General features: G+C 38.1%; 1 long non-coding RNA gene across 1 annotated transcript in view; it reads left to right on the top strand.

Annotated features, from left to right (window-relative positions):
* Positions 1 to 2,691: 2,691 nt before the first annotated feature.
* The window catches only part of LOC128085198 (uncharacterized), a 28,163-nt gene continuing 12,227 nt past the window's right edge, over positions 2,692 to 18,627 (top strand). Inside the window, exon 1 of the long non-coding RNA XR_008208837.1 lies at positions 2,692 to 2,807. This is a non-coding gene — a long non-coding RNA (uncharacterized LOC128085198). The remainder of the gene's footprint in view (positions 2,808 to 18,627) is intronic.

Here is an 18,627-nt window from a genome sequence, read left to right on the forward strand (position 1 = left end):
ATCTCCTGATTCTTAGAGTTGATGGTGCCACTTCAGCCTTCTTGCTTGTTAGAAATGTGTGTTGGAAAAGCTTGCTCAGTGGCTACCCTTATTGTTAAGTGTTCTTGTGTCTGGACATCTCACAAACTTCCTAAATTTATATCTAAACTTTTAAAATGTGCTATTTTTGAGATGTCCATGTAGGATATCTTGAAGGAAACAGTTTTACAGAAGTATATGTATCTACATCTCTGAAACTGATGTTGCCTTGAAATATTGGAAGCTGCTAGTAATGCTAGCACATTTTGAAAACATAGGCTTAATATTCTAAGTCAGATATACTTCTCATTGGAAATACATTTAGAGTATTTCTACAGGGAAAAATTATGTTACAGATACACTGTGAATGATACAAACAACCCTTGATTTAGTTTTTCAAAATGTTTTAGAAAAATGTAATCTTTTTAAGAGTGGAGTTTTATTGGCTGAGAACAGCTTTGAGTTACACATCTGCTGATTAAAACATATCTAATTCTACTATAAAAATCTTGCTGTTTTATGTCACTCATGACTTGCTGGCAATGACAAAAAAATTCTTGCTCTTTCTCAGGGAACTGTCTTGTTTCTTTCTAAGTTCTATGTAGAGCCCTAAATTCATGTCTGCCGTGCATATCCCTTCTTGTACTGCAGTTTCTACCAATTTCAATAACATCAATTGTACAGTTAATATGTTTAATAGGATCTTCCTTCAAAAGTTAATGAGTCTTACAATTTTGTGTCTTTGAAGTACTATGTTCAATTGCTGTTGTGTCTTATTTATTTTTAACATACAATTTTCAAAATGTCAGCAAAATTATAACTGAAAAATAAAATGATGTTTCTTCAGAGCTCTCCTTGGTTGGTTGACTAGGAATGTCATAAATGTATGCATTTATTTCAGTGACTCCTTGAGAAAGCAGCTGCACTTTGGCTAGTGCACTAATGGCACAGTGCTGTATAGCTTGTTTCAATGATAGTCTATATCAGTATTTACACTGTGCCAGTGATTTGATGTGGTCTTCCAATGCATATCTATGAAGCATAGAACTTCAACTGAACCATTAAATGCTCCTATAACTTCCTTTATGTATCAGAGTGTCTTAGCCTAATTCTCCCAGAGAAGGACAGACAAGGGCAATGCACTCACTGGCTTGCCAATTTTCCCTTATTATTTGCACTATCTTTTCCCAAGGATATAGTTATGTATAAGTGCCAGTTTTAACAACTCAGTATAAAAATTTGGAGATATCCCCTTACAAAGGTCCATTCATGAGTTTTGCAGTAGATTATTAAAATTTGCATTTATATATATATATTTATCCCTAATAAACTACAAGAGGTCAGCACTTGATGTAGAAAAAGTCTCACACATTGTGATGTGACGTTGCATTTAACAACCTTGCAAACAGAATCACATCTTTTTCTAGGCTAGGCAACAAATGGGTTTGGGCTTATTCATTTGTATGTGCACAGGATACAATGAAAGCAAATACGCAAAGTTTCCACCGTGGTGGCCTTGAGGATGGTGGAGATGAGTAGCATGTGGATGTGAAGAAACTTCCTTGCTTGTTAATGTTACTGAAAGTGTCTGCGCTTTTTAACATGTTACATCACTTCTGGAAGAGGAAATTATGATCTTATTGATGTCAGTGAGAGGTTATCTGATGATATCATCAGGTCATGTTTCCTGCGCCATGTGACAGATATTAATTGCATTGTTTGATGGAATTCTGCATAACTGGAAAATGTGTTTCACTGAAATCAAACTACAAGCCAAATATGAATTGCAGGAATCACAGTAAATGTATTTTATGTGTATTTTGCTTCTGCACTGCATTAATAATCAGTGTAACACCAATTGGTAGCCAGCTAGTATCATCAGAAAAGAGAAATATGTACAAGTATTTAGCTGCAATGCCCCGCATACAGCATGACAGCAGAAGCAGCATAGTGGAGAGCTCTTTAAGTTTCAGTACACACAACTGGGTAGCTGCAGGAGGTATTGGAGGAACTCTGACTGACTTGTTTGGATTTTCTTTTCATATTTCCTCAGAGATCCTACTACCCTTTCCAAGTTCCTTGGTTCACCCACAGAGTAATTCTATTTTTGCCTGAGTAACAGTAGAAAAACCCTATCATCCTCAACTTGGATTTGGAGCTAAGAGAAACTTCTGTGATGATTTCAGGCCTCTGGCTGCTTTGGTTGCAATGGCATGTCTTGTAGGAAATGCATCTAAAACATGACTTAAGTTGAAGCAACTGCAGTCCATGATAATGAACACAGCATTGTTAAACAGTGACTTATTACTAGTGTGGCCTTACATCCTTTCACTCCTTCAATCAGTTTTAGTAATTTTCTTGTAATTTTTTTTCTTGTAATTTTGGTGTAATTTTCTTGGCTAACCTTGAGGACACTGTGTTCGTGTGTCTCACATACAAATAGGAACACATTTTGAAGTTGCCCAAAAATATCTGCTTCTGAAATCATAGCATTTCTTTAGTCAAAAGTGGATGCTGGATTGTACTCCAGATTGCTTGTGTCAGAACACAAGGTGGGACAGGTGTATGGGAGCAGTTGAGTCAGGGACTGAAGCACTGATTGATCACCTGAGGCAAGCGCTGAGTCAGCCATGGAGCACAGGTGAAGGTGATTGAGCTGTGTGACCAGAAGGGATGGAGCCTGGCTGCACCTCTCCTAGACCCCATTTAAGGGCTGACTGCCACTAGGGAAGGATTTCTTTCTAGAGCTCTCTCATTTTGGAGTTTTTTGCTGTGAGCCTAGGACATGGGTGAGCATTTTGTTTCTGATTGTCTCATTCCATCATGATAATCTGAGGGCTTTTGCAGTACAGATTTAATGGAACAAAATTGTCCGTTTGCTCCTGGCTTTCCTTTCTTTCAATTTGGGAGTATTTTGGTTTATTTATTTTATTTTATTTTATTTTATTTACACTTTTAAAAGGAAAAAGCTTGAATTTCTACTGCAGTGACAGCAGGTGTTGTGTTGTTTTTTTCAAGGCCAGGCTGGATGTGGCTCTGGGCAGCCAGGTCTGGTGGTGGTTGGCCCTGCACATAGCAAGACATTGAAACTAGATGATCACTGTGGTCCTTTACACCCAGGCCGTTCTATGAATCTTTCCAACTATAAACCTGTAAAATACCCTCCTAATTGTGCCACTCTTCTTACTGTGCATTTGCTAATTGTACAAACAGGACATATGACCTGCTTTGCAGACAGAGGTTTTTGATGGCAATGGAACTGTGATTGCAGTTTCAAGTCCATAATTATGAGAAAAATAAGCACTTCAAATTTTCAAAACGTGCGTAAAATTCTTATAAGGCTGGTCTTCTTACAATAAACAGTTTTGAGAAATACATACATAGTTAGGACTTCATTATATATATGTGTGTATATATATATATATATATATATATATATACACATATCTTTCACCTGAGTTTTTGAGCTTGAATACTTAGGTGGGCATAGATGTGTGTGGTCCGTATGTGCATATTTCTCAAACAAAGGAATCTGACATTGTTCTGTCAGTGATGTGTATTTGCTAATTATGGAAAGAAGGAGAAAGAGCTGCTCAAATGAGGAAAAGTGGCAGACAGTGTTGATGTCCAGTAGCCAGGTAGGCACCAGCTTTTTCTTTGTAATTCCTATGTTTCAGCGCATCTGTGCGTATTTCAGTCTGCAGTTGGTGGCACTGGGGGAATTGCTGTCATGACCTCAGGGCACTGCAGATATTCTCCTTGGAATTGTCCATTTTTAAAAATTAAGCATGAAATGCCCAGCAAGATACGTAATGTGAGTTTTCTTACTACTTCCATGGAAAGGGTTATCAGAACATAAAAAATCTGCTGTGATGTGATTCCCCAAAATTTACTGAGGAAGTAAGGTAGGGCCTGTACCTCATCTTCATGTCAATATTTTGTTAAGTTTATGCTTAAGTTTACACTTACAGCCTGCCTGACTATAAGTGAAAAACCTAACAAGCATGATCACTCCAGACGTATCAGTGCTTACTTCCCAAAAGATGCTATTCCTACAGCTGTACCACTGCGTTCTGGAGTGGTGAGAAGCCTGCAAAGGCAGCTTGAATTCTGTAGCAACAAAGGCACACAGTAGAAAAATAACACAAAGCAGGGAGAAAGAAACAGTCTCTGAATCTCTGAAGGTCCTGGCTTCTCAATGCCAAGTTGTAAGGAAGAGCAGGCAGATGAAATGAAAAAGGAGTGATTCTTAAAGCAGAGAAGCTAAACTATCCAGCCCACTCATTCTACTGGGCATTGAACTGACCTCAGAAACTAGCTGAGAGGCTGAAGCACACAAGGAACGTTTTTTTCTCCTCTGAATCTTTTTTTAATGCATTTGTTGCTCTTTCTTTTGAGCATGTATTTCATCAGAGCAGATTTAGGTACTAGTTTGTCCTTAATTTTTTTGCCTAGTTGTAAAGCCGGTCTTCTCAACCTGATATAAGAAAACCTTCCCTCTTTATGTTAGCAGCAATCCTTAATTCAGGCTGTTGAAATGTTTTGTCTTTGTTCTGTACTGCAATACACTTTCTCCGAGTGTCCACAGAGTAAAAAGAGGAATTTTTGCTTAGTTGTGCAAGTTGGCCCAAGAGCTGTTTACACAAAGTCTGGGAGGAAAAAGTATATTCTGGAAGCCAGTGTTAGCAGGCATGCAGGCAATACTGGGGACAGCTGTGATCTCCAAGGGAGTTCTAACTGCACTGCCAGGAATATCTGATGTTTTTGAGGGCTGATAGAGCTATCACAATTTACTTATTAAACAAGTCTCTAAGTCTCACTTTTGCTATGAACATGTTCTATTGCTAGGTTACTGCAAGGATTTCTTTACCCTCAGCATTTGTGGTACATTATGGCTATTAAACTGAAAAGAAACTGAGCCCTCGGGAGGGTAACTAGTACGAAATAAGCCAATATGCAAAAAAGGCTTGACTTTTGTTTTTGCTGGAGAGTAAATTCAGAGCAGCTCAGTATTTTTTCCATATGTTTTGTTTGGTGTGAGCCTGCAAGATAGTCTGTGGGTAAACTAATTTCACCATCAGTTTCCTTAAAGGGCTGTTAATTGGAGCACTCTGCATGTCTTCCCTGAAGCTTATTTATGTGAAGAAATGAATACTTTCACTGTGATGGAACTCTGTGTATGCATGGGGAAATGTTACTTACACTTTGTCCTTTTGTCCTGGGATTTTAAATGATACAGATATTTCACATCTGGTTGTCTGTTCCAGAGAGTAACTTGGGAGATTAACAAGTAAAATACCAGAGTTTTGGTGTTGGGATAAACTTTTGCTAGCTGCTGGTAAATAACTTTCAGAACTAACATGAATCTGCCTATCCCAACTCCTAGAAAAACTCAACTGAAGTTAAGAATGGCTTATTTTACAGTATTATTTCTGCTATCATGGCTAGAGCATGGTTCTTTCATTGGATGACAGTTTTCTACCCTTTTTCTAGCTACAGAAATGAGTAATCCTCCACATTGCCAAACAGCAGCAATTTTTTTCCTGATTTTTTTTTTTTTTTTGTTCAGAAATTGAAAGGTTATGATGAGAGCAACAGCAATGAAAAGCTTAGGAAAATTAATTCTAGCTCCAATTAATTAGCCTTAAGCAGTAAAAAGGCTTCAGTTTCACACCTGAAAGAGAATGCCTGGGTCAATTGCAGCATGTAACCTCTATGTTCCAATCCAGAATTTATGCTGCAGGGTGTAGATTCTTTTAAGAACAGATAAAATGAAGTCTGCCTTCTTTAAATCATGTGGGTTTGTTTTTTTGTTTTTTTTTTTGGTGGAGTCATTAAGGCAAACTTCTTGACTGCAGCTGCTCTCTGTACTAATTTGGTGAACTGAGCCCCAGCCTAATTTTAAACACAGGATACTGAATTTCGGAGTGGGGATTACCTGAGCAGATTACCTGAGCTCTGTACTGAGAGTAGCCTTTAGAGCACTTGGCTCAGCTGCTGAGTAAGCAGGTCAATAATTAAGCTCCAGTTGTCTATGTTCATGCTCAAAATTAAAGACAGGCTAGTTATTTTGAACTTCATTATAATAAGCTTAACCTGTCAGGCCAGAAAGGAGTAGTGATTCCTGCATTTTGATGATTTGGCGGAACTGAATCCTGGCAATGAGCTTTAGGCTGATGAAATGATGATTTATTTGACTCTGAATTAGTCTAATGATCAAATTCAGAGTCTTACAGCGTAATTACATGGAAAACTGTGCATTATGTGATGTAAAACAGACTTCTTTAGTTGTTAGCTTTTACGCAGTTCAGGCAAGCTGAGTTCTCAGCAGGTTGTGAGAGCTGATATCACCATCCACATACCATGTGGATGACACATGGTAAGAGTTCCATACTGTTAATATATGTCCTCTCAGCAGCATGTTAGCATTTCTTGCCGAGCATTGCTCATGTATGTGTTCCAGCTTCTGAGACTGTGGCTGCACTTCAAAAAATTATGCTTTTTGCATGTGTGCACTTTCATTTTTTTTCTTGTCTATGAATATTCAAACAATGAATCTACTGGCAGAAATGTACCTGGAAACAGCAAATTGTGAACTTCTAAAATCACTGCAATATCTTCTAATAGAATCTGACCATGGGAGTTACCTCTTTGTGCTCAGAGAAGGGGTGATTCTTTGCAAGAATATTAAGAAACAATAAAAAATTCAGTTTTTTTCCACAATCAGCCTTCAGGAAAAAACTCTGGTGCTTTCTCCGACATTGAATTGAGGAAAGAAAGATGGCAAGCCTGTCCATCAAAAATTTCTATTTACAACAAACCCTTGCTGTTATAAATCTACCAAAATTTGAGATTTATAATTACTGTGACAGATTTCGTGCAGATATGGGAATAAATGCAATGCAGCAATAACATTACATCTCCAGGGCTGATCCTTTGGTGTGTTGCTGGGAAGAGCAACAGGAGCCTTAGTATGTGTCAGATAGGGAACAGCTGAGAATCAAATTCTTTTACATTGTCATGATCTGGATGCAGACTCAGAAATTGTTTTCTTCTCAGTGATCATAGTCTGCAATATCCCAATAGAATAAGATGCATTTTTTTTCTTTGTTTAGGCTGTTTCCTACCCTTCTCAATCCTGTCTTTTCATTTACAAAGTTCATTTCCATGGGCTTGTACCAGAGAAAATTAATTTTGCTTGATTGTTTGTCTTCAGTATTTTGACTTTTTGTCCCTTCTCACTTTTTATTCTTCATGAAGCTGTATGTTGTTACTCAGATCCTCTTCTTCTTACCAATCTGATTTCATACCTGTCCATCAGCATTAAACATTGTCAGTTTTAAGCTTTTTTTGATCAACACTGTTGAAATTTCTGCTGCATCTGTTTTCTGTTACCCATCCTTTCATCATTTCAATCATTCTTGCAAGATGCAGCTGACTTTTCAGCCCTTTACATATTTTTCATGCAAATGTTTTAAACTTTCTAGACCATCTTTCTATTCATTTTGTAATTCCTACACCTTAGATTCTTGTTATTGACCTTGACTATGAGACTTTGTCAAAAATGCTGTCTGAAGTCAAAACGATATTGTCATGTGGAAGAGATCTTCTGATACCTGTTACAACATGTCATCTTTTTAATCTTGAAGGTTGTGTTCTGTTGAAGCACATAGTCTCTTTTTAATCTTAAAAGTCATTGTGTTCATTATCTGTAGGCACTGGCTTTTTAGAGACAGTTACAGCAGACAAAGGAAAAGTGTGAAGCTAGAAACCTCAGAACATTGAATGTTGAGTCCCTCTCCAATCTCAAGAAATCAAGCATCTTTCTTGTTTTTTTTTTTTTTGTTTTTTTTTGTTTTTTTTTTTTGTTTTTTGTTTTTTTTTTGTTTTGTTTTTTTTTTAAATGAGAGCCACAGTATCAGTGGTTTCATTTCTTAAAGTTCTCTTGTCCTCTGCCATCATGAACTAGTTCATCTCTTCATCTTGCTTATTGTCTCTGTGGGTATCTGCAGAGGGTTTCCCAGGGACTAGGCAACCTCTGTTCTGCAGGAAATCAGCAGCTCTTGTTCATCTGAGGTGTATTTTTGAAGGGACATACAAAACAGTATTTGAGTCTCAGGTATGTCAAAATGGATGTCACCCTGTCTTTCAAAGTCTTCATGAAAGATTTTCTTCAATTCAGAGAAGTTTAGATCTTTAATACTGCCATATGTTCTATGTTATTACAGCCCATTTGCTAATGCTGCTGAGAGGTGAGAAGAGGCTGAATGATTTTGTACTTTGGTACTTACTCCAGACTGGCTAATTTATACAAGTTAGCCTTTAAAGCTGGAAGATATTTATTTTTCATTTTTGCTTTATGTATGTAACTGTAACTTAGACAGACTTGTCAAATTCTGCTTTGTTTTGTGGTGTGCCTGTCCAGGTTTGCCTGAGCAGGTTTGAACTTTCAAACTGCCCTGCTCTAAGTTTCAGTGTGCCATTTGGCTGAAAGTAATGCAGTAAAACCCAGAATTCATAACCTCACTATATTGAAGCACTAAAGTTTTATATTTGACTAATATACTACTTGGACCTTAGAAGTCTCATAAGTATTTGCTCATGCACCCATTTACCCATTCTTCTCACACAAAAAATCCTAGTTATTACTTTGTCTGACAGTTTTCGGTAGTGAATTTCATGGTAATTATTGTTCTCCCACTCTGCTTTCTTCCCTCATATAATGTTGCCTGGCACTTCCTATAATTAACCAGAAAAGCTGAAATGTTATCCACAAGCCACTGTCTTCTGCCAGAGCCAACTTTACTCTTCTTTCCATGTCTGACTGATTAAGCTGCTTAGACTTACGTGGGTGTTGTGACCTATGCTTCTGTTTTTCAAATTAATTAAACAAATACATTCTTAATGGAAGATGGTGAGGGATGAGAACTACTGCTACATTATTTACTGAGTACTGTAAAATCAGTAGCTGATGAACCTTGGCAAATCATCCATCTTACAAAGCTCCTGAGATACTGAGCATCATAAGTGAAATGATACATCTAGAACCAACCAGTCTCGTCAGAGAGAAAAGATGTTTGATTTAAACCTACTATAGAGTTCATATTCATCAAGAAGCAGGAAATTTGCTTTCTTAGTTATATCCAAGGAAACAATGCAAATTTGACTTCTACACTGAATGCATAATGCCTTGATTTCAAAAGGATTAAGAAGGCAGTTTTTTAATTCAAAAATAGATCTTTTAATATAGATTATAATCAGATTAGTACTATCTTCATTTGTGGATATATTCACTGCAAATAGCTTAATTTTTCTGATGTCAGAGTGCCTCTTATCTGATGACTTTTTATAAGCATGTTTAGAAAAAGGTGGTATATTTGATAATTCTGTGTGGCTCCCCTAAGAAGGGGAGAAAAGAAAGGGCTGAGGGATTAGAAGTTTGATTAGTACATAGTGAGAAACTTTAGAATGATTATGAAATCACTTATTCACACATCAATGCAGTGACTTTACTCAGGTTGCCGTACAGCTGGAGATCATAAATATGTGGAACTGCCATAAATACTGACACTCTAGTGAGTTTTCTAGTGAGTGCCCGAAATGAGCTTACAGACAATGTATATCTTGAGCTCAGAACAGTGGCTGAACCTGCTTCCTCACAAATGGGGCTGGGAAGGGACATATTCGGCATCAAGTGTAACCATTCCTGTCATCTTGAACAGGACTATGTCCCAAGGCACTTGTGTTAGGCTAAATACATTTGCAAAGGGTGTAATTCTTTATTTTGCAATTTTGCTTCGCTGTTCCTAAATTTTTATTTCTTTTGCTTCCTCTAGTCTGTCTCTGACTCTTCTCAACATTTTAATGTCTTTGACAATGTACAGAATGGTATCTCTCTGGGCTGCAAACAACTCATTGATAAAGCCACCAACATGGACACCTAGCGCAACTGGAAAGTCGTCTGGCCAAGGCTGTGGGATGGCACTGTGATAAGAATATTGAGACAACGCATTCCGCACTAATGTTGACTCTGCTCCCTGGTCTAACTGGGGACTTGACTTTTTTGTCTTTCTTCAGGAGGCATAGTTGCACCAGAATCAACGTTTAAACCCAAGTCTCACTCACTTAGCTCTTCATAAACAAAGACAGGAATGGTCAGCTCTGCTGTCTACAGGAGAGTTGGAACATGAGAAAGGGAATTGCTAATTCTGTGTTTGGATAAATGACCCGTCTCTCCATGAAGAAGAAGGGATAAGGTGGCTACAGAGTGTTTCTTTCTTTTTTTTTTTTAAACCATTCCAATGGTTAAGCATTTAGGCATATTCAGAATGAATGCAGTGAAGTCTAATTCTACTTTTGTTCTTTGGGTATTTTTTAACATATTCTTAAATGGGACTATATTTTATACAACAGACTACTTGGTTTTATTTGGCATAGAATACGTTGTCTGCATCTATGTATTATGAACTGATTATGGCTCTGTAACTTTGAAGTAGGACTTGGATTTACCAAAGTCAAGGTAAGTTTGTTTAGGCAAACAAAGAGGGAATTAAGATCTTTTCATGCTGAGATTTCAGTCCATGCAACCCAACTGCTAGAAATACTTAGAATCCTTTTGGAGAAGAGCAAAAACCTTTGTATACATACACAATGTGCCATTAGAAAGGCAAAACGGAAAGAAGTAGTCAGTACGTTCAGATATTCTACCTTAGAAATAACTGAGAAACCAAACTGGTTTTAAGAAATATGCACGCACAGCAAGCTGCAGAAGACCATCACAAAGATTTTCCAGCTGTTGGGTGAGAAATACTAATGTGTATAAAATTCTCTGCTGTTATTCAGACCTTAAATCCTCAGATTATTTCAATCTTCGTGGCTATTATCACCTGTTTCAAGCTCGTCCCTTAGAAACAAAAGCAGGAGGTAGTGAATTATCTCACTGTATTCAGAGTTGTATTTTTAAGGTGAAAGAAAGGATAGTCTTGGGATGTTGAATGAAGGTCTGCTTCTTCCTGCACAGTTAGACTGTTCTTAATCTCCATGGAGCTGGGAGCAATGTGAGGCTGGGAAACTCTCCCAAGATGATCTGTGATGTTACTGTTATGCTCCTATGGAAGCAGACTGGAGAGATCATGGCCTTGCTATCTTCTGCTCCTGAAATACCCAAGATCAGGTAGATGATCAGTCTAGGCTGCATTTCCTCCACATACATATATATGTATGTTGTCCTCAAGCACAGACTCCCCCTTGTATTATCATCTTAAGCCCAATGTGGTGTTAGAAAGCCAACATTCCTTTATTCCTCATTAAGTACCGGGTGACTCAACAAATCAAATGCATGGTTTCAGAGTTCAGGTTCTGCGTTTAAGAAGTTAATACATACATATGCAGTACACTGACATACAAGTTCATTGTTTTCCAAGAACTCAGTACATGCTGATGTCTCCCTGGGCACACATGGTTGCATCTAAGGTGGCTGTGTGACCACCTGCTTCCTCTGCTTTATTTTTCCTTCATCTTCATGAACGTGACTTCTGGCCAACCTGTAGCTGTTTTCCTGTGGTTTGGCAAATTTCTATTACTTGTTATGCCAAAACGAACAAATTTCTGTCTTGGTGCACTGTAATTCAAAATAGTTTATGTGGAACTCAAGAAAAAGCCCTTGTACCTGGTGGATGCAAAGATAAAAGTAGCCTTAGTGTGCCTGACTCCAGTGGTTTTGTGAAACGGGATCATTGAGATAAGCAAGGCTGTTCACTCATCAAGCAAAGCTGAAATGGAAAGTTTTAGAATTAGCATCTGTTGATTCCTTTTACTAAATTAATATATTTATCTTTAAGCTAATGTATTGATACCTATCACTAAGCCAGTCTGTATCAGCATGCATTCTGCATTGCTGCAGCTCATGGTCTGTCCCTGGATTACATTTGGAACAACCTGCTTATCCTCTGCATGGAACTTGCAGGGCAGCTATTCCGTCCTCCTGGGACAGGACTTACAGGTTTTTTAAGAGCTAGCTAACAAATCCTAACTAACTTCTGACCTGAGAAATAGGACAATCCATTCTATTCTAACATATAATATTATAATTATTGAATTATAATTTCGTAGCGGGCAATGCCACCTCTAATTAAAACAGCTGTACAATGCAAGTTTTTTTCCCTCCTAAAAAAAAAAAAATCACAAAACAATATGCCCAGATACACAAAACTAATGCTTCAATACATTACAGCATTCTCATGTGTTTTTATGTCTGCATGCGAAAGGAAGGTGTGACATGCCTCAAGCATAAAATACTTCCCAGCAACCTTTTTTGCTTTTCTTTATAATGTTAGAAAGCTTCTCTATACAATGGTCTTTTTGGTGGTAGGCTCCAAACATTTGAGGTATACTTCTGAATGTACTCTATGTAAAATTACCCCAAGCGTTCCTCACTTCAGCTGTGTCCTCTCTGTAAGGAAACTATGATTTGCTGGGTTTGCCTGTGGCAGACCCCTTACATCACTTTAACTAGGGCCTGCATGCCCTCATTCAGCTTAGTTGATGGAAGAAGTCAGTTTGTAGAGAGCTATTCTCTATTGTGAAGTACTGTCTTGCCCTCTGGGTGCTTCTGAGCTGGGTAGGAAAGCTGCTATATTTTTGTTTTCTTTTTCTTGTACTGCCTTTTGCAAGGTGAGGTAAAGCTTGCCAAGAATAGAGTGAAATGAATGGGTTTGTCAGAGTTTGGGGTTTTCTTTTTGTCCCCCCCCTTCTCTCCTTCTGCTTAAAGATTTCCCTGAAGACTGGTTGGCAAGACTAGTCGGTCCTTAAAATTGGTTTGACTTGTCCATATCTTTATTTGTCTTTATTCTGAATGGATGCTGAGATTTGAGCCATATCTTTATCCCCTGCTGTTTATTGAAATGAAAAAAAATTTGGGAGCTGAACCACAGGCATAAGCTGAGGCACAAACCTGTTAGGCTTGTGGAACTGTCTTTGGTTACAGGAGGTTGTTCTGGAGGCTGCTCACTTAAATCCACTGTCACGGTGGGCTCTTCTCACTTGCTGGCTCTGAGCCTACACTTGGCTCATCCCCTTCCCTTCTGTCTGAGGTACAGGCTTGGATTTAGAGTTCTTTCTTCCTCCCCAGCTGGAGAGGGCAGGAGGAGCAATAGCCCTGCTGGGCTTCTGAATCCACCTACAGGCTGGAAGATGGAGAGATGTACATGAAGGCAGAAGGCACCATGCAGCACTGGTGCAAGCAGCACTTTCCATGCTGTCAATAGGGCTGTGCCAGTGACAGGGTGAAAATATTGCCTCTTATTGTGGTGGTGTTTTTTGTTTTTTTTTTTTCCCTTTGGGGTGTCTAGATTTACTTCTCAGCATCTCGTACATATTTGTATGCTCAATGAGTTCTTTTTAAAAACAAAGGAAATTTATTCTGAAGGAAACAGGATCATACTAAGGCACAGATCTGCCTAATTAACAAGATTGTGAAGTAAATGGAGAAAATTAGCGAAGACAATTAATTTACCCTGCATCAAAATGCACATGGCAATGCTGCAGAATGAATGCATAATTTTCATCTCTGATTACTCGAAAGAACTTAAGAGATCTGATATTCAGATTCATTTCCCCTGATCCCTGAAAAGCATATGGAGGCTTCTGCTGTTTTCAAATTTTAGTGTGTGATGAATGGAATTTTCAGTATTTTTTCAGGATTTTCTCTATGAGCCTAGAGTGTAATTGGTGTGTAGCAGTGCATCCATGACATTAGTCCCTCCCCTGCAGGGCTGACTTGATAATGCAGTGATGTGTGGGGAGGGGGACAGGAGAGCAGAATTCTTTATGATTCTCTAGGAATTGGATTCTTTTGGTGCACAATATAACTAAGACATGAAGGTTAAATAACAGACTGTTTGATCTGGTGCAGGAGCAAGAATTTAAATCTAATGGTTTGAGCCCAGGCTCAGCTGCACTCTGAATGCATTAGCTGAGGCCAGATAGTGAAAATTTTGCATTACATCTGTATAACACAGAAAGGACCTATAATTACTGTGGTCAGACTGTAAATTTAGAGTGTTTTACAGATTTAAAACACCACTGGTTTGGCTCATAAACTAGCTCTCTGCCACTAGAGGAGGCTTGTGGTTATAAGAGTAAGTTATGTCATCACTGTAGAGTTCGTTGGTGATATTTACTCAGTTCTGCATCCAGGACTTAAAAATACCATCCTGAAAGATTAGCAGAGTACACTTTAAAAAGGTACAACACTGATAGCAGACCAACTTGTTCCCTTCCCTGTATCACCTTGTTTTTCATTCATAATTTAATAATGGCAATTTTTGTAATAGTTTCTTTTCATTTAATTCTCTGTACTTAGAAGACACGTGTTAAGGACAACTCCAACCACCATAATGAGCAAACTTAAATCTGAAGTGAGTGTAAAAGGCTCATAAATATCCACCAGTAGTAAATGTTTGAACAGTTTGGCTGGCTCAGGAGAAACGTTTTCAAATTGATGGCTTGGCAGTTTCGTTTATTTGTGTATGAGCAAATAATTCAAGGTGCCAGCTGTTTCAGTGATGGCTGGCAAGAGTAAAGCAAAACCCCATCCTTCAGTGAATTAAATTTTTGTTTTTGCAGTGAATGATGAAATAAGTGCATTCAGCTTGAAGGACCTATGCTATCGTCTCCCCTAAATGCATGTCTTTGCAGCTGCTACTATAAATTATGTTAGAAAGACTGGTAGACTCAAATCATTTTCTGAGTAGGAATTTGTTGATATACATTAAATGCTTTGTAATTGAGGACACCATCTTTGGGCATGCCCTACTTACTATTTAAATGAGGTGCTTCTGAGGAAGGAAATTAAGAAGTGCTCAGTTTTCCTCATTTGAATATCTCTGCAGAGGATCTGGACACTGGAGTCACCACTTGCACATTAATGAGAGGCTAGGACTTTAATTATACAAGCCTAATGTGAAGTGATTGTGCATAGGTATCAGGGGCAAGGAAAAAATGTTTGCTATGAATAAACACATTCTTTTTCATTTCTTCATTTTGCTTAGGCAGAAAAAAGAATGGTGTAAAATGCATGGTGTAAAAGTATCAAAAATATTAATTTGATTTGCTTTTAAATAATTCTCTACTTTTATCTTCTGAAATCTGCATTTTATATACTTCAAGTAAAAAAAAAAAAAGTTGGAAAAAAGCCAAGGTATTTTTTCTTATTATTACACTTTTATACTGTCTGATAATGTCTTAAGAAATCTTTTCTGAATACAATCCTTTCTATTCTTTATCAGCACTTCACAGAATTTCAGACTAAGGGTTCCCAGAGATCTGTCACTAAGGCTTTGGCTCTGTCACTGAAAATTACACTTTTCACTTTTTTCCTCTATAACCTATCTATTTTTTAGTAGGGAAAAAAACAGTGAGACTTGCTGAGAAGATAACTGGGCAAAAACTTTGTCTTTACGTAAAAATCAACTGGCTGATTGTATATAAATATATTTTAGGCTTACATCATTAAGCAGAGGTTTTTTTTCTTCTTCCCTTAAGAAGATGTAGAGAAAAGCCAGGAGGTAGAACTTCGTGGATCTCTTCCAACTAGGAATACTCTATGATTATGTATTGAATGTCATTATTTAATTGAATTGATGTTCTAATACTTAAAGTATAAAAGATTTCATAAAGTTAATTTCCAGTATACTTGTTTAGTAAGCTTTAGCTTGGATTAACAAATTCAAATGGAAAAGAGAAATTACTTCAACCAGTTGCAAAAGTGTATTCTTGAACTCGATGCAAGTCTTGACCTTCTTTCTCTATGCTATTCTCATTTTGCCATTTGCACTCTGGCACAGAACAAAAGCAGAGGAACAGTGAAAGTTCTGGGAAATCCTCTTGAATATCTGATGTGTGTATTTTAGGAGGTGGATATATGCAAGTCAACATGTTATTCTGTATGTGTTCTCCTGAATGAAAAACTGCACTTTACCAAAATGGGTTGAAAGCTGCTACAGAAAGCTGTCAGCTGATGGGCAAACTGTGTAGGTTCAGACCTACACAGGTCTGTGTTCATGGTGTGGTGCTTTGAAAAGTTGTCACCCACGGTCTATGTTTTACTGTGCCTTTCCTGTAGATTTCTGCAACTATCATCAAGCTGGTCAAAGGGAAGGTGTAATTTTTTTTCTTTGCAGTTTTGGTGAATGTGAAAGGGGAAAATTCAGGCACTGTGCACTCCTCATCCTGCAGTTGCCTGCAGTAGAGGTGAGGAGGGAGCCAGCACCAGTGGCAGTGGGATGCAGCATCTTGGTGCTGTGGAAGTCCTTCAGAGGTCTTTGCTTGATAGGGCTGGAGCCTGGTTCCCCAAACTGACCACCACAACCTTCCTCCAGTCCCGGGTGAAGATGAGAAAAAGCATCAAAATGGGGTGCTGGGAATGAAACTTCTATGATCCTTTATTTTCAATTTTCTTTTAATATCCCATCCCAGACAGGAATTTGAGATCTACTAGGCTACGCTTATCAATCTTTTGCCCACCCGTATTTCACTGGGAAAGCAGACCTGGGATAAAAGGATGGAAAAAAATAATTGTGTCCAAGAGGTAAAGGTATGCAGTAGCCTCGCCAGATAAAGCCTGATTGAGAATGTGGAATGATTCCTGGGGAATTCATTTAGATTCATCTAAGTCATCACTGTAGGTGAGAAAAGATATTGAGAGAAACAAAAATATCAGTCTCTTAATGAATATTTCAGATAGAGCATCCCTCACTCGAGGCTTCCTGAAAGTATCTTTTCACACAGTCGACTGAAGCCACAATTGGTCTCAGCTTTAATAATTTAAAAGAGATAAAATTGGACAGTTATTTTTGGGTTTTAATCTTTTTGATGACATTTCTGGGAGGAAGATAATTTGTATCGCATCAGAACTCGTCAAGTATTTTTCAAGAGGTTTGAGAGGAAGGAAAAGGTAAGATGCAGACCCTAGTGAGCGTCCATCATTTCCTTTGCAATTTGATGACATCTGATTATTTAACTTATAAAGATATTCAAGTGGTTATAAGTAATTCAGTAAGACTTTCTGTGCCTTGGCTGTGTAAACATTTCAGTGATGAATAATCAGCACAGCTTTTAGGAGCCATGAGCCTGTCCTGTTGCACCTGCTGGTGGTTCTATCTCAGTCATGCGGTGCGGAGACTTGTTGCTGAAATGAAGCACAGATTTCCCTTGCTCATGCTAATGAACTTAGAAACAGAATGACAGGTGGTCTGGGGGAAGACTGGGTTATTTTACACTGAGGCATAACTGAGCTGCTTCATTGGGTCAGAGAACTTTAGAAAGCAGTTTTGGCAGTTGATATTAATGTCAACTTTGCTGTCTCTTTTGAAAGTTCATTCTTCTTCTCATTAAGTATTTATTCAAAAGCTCCATCTAAATTGGGAGAACTGATTAACTGTTGGTTTCCTTCCAAATACACCTTCCTTTTCTGATTCTGGTGTCTGTAGATAATGAAATGTCTGCTACTTCTGTTAGTGCTGATTCCACTTATAATGCTCCTAGGGATCCAAATCAGACAATACAATGACTTGTCTGTCAGTCTTTCTTTCTGTTTTGTTTTGTTTTTTGTTTTTATTGGGAACACTTCCTTTGTGGTCTCATAGTGTAGCTTTGGCCCTTGCATTTCACCAGCTGCACTATTGTAGTGTGAGAGACTTTGAGTCACACATCACTCTCAATCTTTAAATCACATTGTGTCAGTGCATAAGCAGATATTTCCATTGCAGATGTATCATCAGCTGCTTTTTCTTGATTGTGCCTTAGCAAATGTTCTTGTACTAGAGTGGTCGGCACCAAAAATAAAAACTTGTGAGGATTCCACAAGGTGAATTACTGAAATTCACCTGGTAATTTCCAGGGAGAAAATGAAAAAGATCATAAGAAACAACACTGCTATCCTTTAGTCTGTACAGTGAAGAAGGAAAATCACAAACCTGGGAAAGGAAGAAAGTGAGAAAACAGTACTGATACAGCCTATCTCCAATCAAAAATACCTCAAAGTGAACTACTAATGTGCAAGTGAAGCTCTTCTCCTAAATAGATTTGTATTTGGATGTAGCAGTTCTGGGGTAAAATTTCACCAGAAATGTCTAACAGGATGGTGGTGGAAGCTCCTATTTACCTTAAATCTGTGTTTTAATTAAATAATAATAATAAAAAAGAATGAGTTATCCGTAATGGGTATAAATGTTCTCATAGAACACTGAGCATGTGAGTCTAAAATCATCCCAGTGATATACTCCAACCCCCCTCCCTGTAAGTCAGCAAACCTGTACTGCAGCCCTTGCAGATTCTGTGCGTTGCTTAGACCATCTAAGAGCAAGTCGTGCGTTCCAGAACTTTTGGATGTACTGTATAGAACACCTTATTTTACTGTCATCTTCTGGTGTGAGAATAGAAACAATGGTGCTTCCTTAATGTTTACTGTTCAGAAACCATGATGGTTCTTTGCTTGTCCATGGGCTTCAATCCTACAGTCTGGAAGAAGAATATACCTTTATGCTATGCACCATAGCATATGTCAAACCACAGCTAGAGCAAAGAAGTTCTGAACCACCGGTGGCCTGA

This window comes from Tympanuchus pallidicinctus, unplaced genomic scaffold (genome assembly GCF_026119805.1).
Source record: "Tympanuchus pallidicinctus isolate F22 unplaced genomic scaffold, pur_lepc_1.0 scaffold3, whole genome shotgun sequence".
NCBI classification, from domain to species: Eukaryota; Metazoa; Chordata; class Aves; order Galliformes; family Phasianidae; genus Tympanuchus; species Tympanuchus pallidicinctus.